Source organism: Brachyistius frenatus, unplaced genomic scaffold (assembly GCF_029030835.1).
Source record: "Brachyistius frenatus isolate BFR_SWC_R1_liver_20210118 unplaced genomic scaffold, ASM2903083v1 Contig_762, whole genome shotgun sequence".
NCBI lineage: Eukaryota > Metazoa > Chordata > Actinopteri > Embiotocidae > Brachyistius > Brachyistius frenatus.
Genome location: NW_027211361.1, coordinates 726 through 2,500, shown reverse-complemented (window position 1 = coordinate 2,500; position 1,775 = coordinate 726). Strand labels below are relative to the sequence as shown.

Here is a 1,775-nt window from a genome sequence, read left to right as displayed (position 1 = left end):
TACGGGAAGATCTGATGACAGCAGGTCCGATAACTCTCTGCTGCCCTCTGCTGTCCTTCACCCAGCTGTCCATCCCGAAGTCACTCCAGGACCTCAGTGCAGACCTGCAGGGACACAGATGGAGACGGACAGGCGGACACAGAGACGGGGAGAAGGAGACAGTTGGTTTAGCTCAGGGATAGAGGACAGGTTATAAAGCAGACAGCAGGTGTGTGATGTCATCACTCACCTGAATGCTCTGTCCTGACAGAGGCTCGTCCAGTGCCGTGGCGATTTCACAGGCCATCTTATCAGAGTACGGCTCCAGGTACACCATCATCTTAGCAGGTGGGAGACAGACGGAGAGACAGACGGAGAAGGAGACAGACTGATGACGGCTGCATCTCGTCTGTCTGAACATGTCATCTTCACTGTCACATAGCGACTGTATGATGTCATCAGTCTGTGTGTGTGTGTGTGAGTCCAGTCTGTGTTTTGTGTGTGCGTGTGTGTGTGTGTGTGAGTGTGTGTCCAGTGAGTGTGTTTTGTTTTATGTGTGTGCGTGTGTGTGTGTGTGTCCAGTCTGTTTTTGTTGTGTGTGTGTGTGTGTGTGTGTGTGAGTCCAGTCTGTGTTGTGTGTGTGTGTGTCTGTGTGTGTATATCCAGTCTGTGTTTTATATCCAGTTTTTTATATCCAGTCTGTGTTGTATATCCAGTCTGTTTTTGTTTTATATCCAGTCTGTGTTTTATATCCAGTTTTTTATATCCATATCTGTGTTTTATATCCAGTCTGTGTTTTATATCCAGTCTGTGTTTTATATCCAGTCTGTGTTTTATATCCAGTCTGTTTTTATCCAGTCTATGTTTTATATCCAGTCTGTTTTTATATCCAGCCTGTGTTTTATATCCAGTCTGTGTTTTATATCCAGTCTGTTTTTGTTTTATATCCAATCTGTGTTTTATATCCAGTCTGTGTTTTATATGTTTGTTCTATATCCAGACTGTGTTTTATATCCTGTTTTTGTTTTATATCCAGTCTGTGTTTTATATCCAGTCTGTGTTTTATATCCAGTCTGTTTTTGTTTTATATCCAGTCTGTGTTTTATATCCAGTCTGTGTTTTATATCCAGTCTGTGTTTTATATCCAGTCTGTGTTTTATATCCAGTCTGTGTTTTATATCCAGTTTTATATCCAGTCTGTGTTTTATATCCAGTCTGTGTTTTATATCCAGTCTGTTTTTTTTTTATCCAGTCTGTGTTTTATATCCAGTCTGTAGTTTTATATCCAGTCTGTGTTTTATATCCAGTCTGTGTTTTATATCCAGTCTGTGTTTTATATCCAGTCTGTGTTTTATATCCAGTCTGTGTTTTATATCCAGTCTGTGTTTTATATCCAGTCTGTTTTTATATCCAGTCTGTGTTTTATATCCAGTCTGTGTTTTATATCCAGTCTGTTTTTGTTTTATATCCAGTCTGTGTTTTATATCCAGTCTGTTTTTGTTTTATATCCAGTCTGTGTTTTATATCCAGTCTGTGTTTTATATCCAGTCTGTGTTTTATATCCAGTCTGTGTTTTATATCCAGTCTGTGTTTTATATCCAGTCTGTGTTTTATATCCAGTCTGTGTTTTATATCCAGTCTGTGTTTTATATCCAGTCTGTGTTTTATATCCAGTCTGTTTTTTTTTATATCCAGTCTGTGTTTTATATCCAGTCTGTGTTTTATATCCAGTCTGTGTTTTATATCCAGTCTGTGTTTTATATCCAGTCTGTGTTTTATATCCAGTCTGTGTTTTA

At 38.8% G+C, this 1,775-nt stretch overlaps 1 long non-coding RNA gene across 1 annotated transcript in view; it reads right to left on the bottom strand.

Annotated features, from left to right (window-relative positions):
• The window catches only part of LOC138615193 (uncharacterized), an 852-nt gene extending 513 nt beyond the window's left edge, over positions 1-339 (bottom strand). The window contains exons 1-2 of the long non-coding RNA XR_011310452.1: positions 230-339; positions 1-104 (exon numbers count right to left, since the gene is read on the bottom strand). The exon at positions 1-104 is cut by the window's left edge and continues 513 nt beyond it. This is a non-coding gene — a long non-coding RNA (uncharacterized lncRNA). The remainder of the gene's footprint in view (positions 105-229) is intronic.
• Positions 340-1,775: the final 1,436 nt, after the last annotated feature.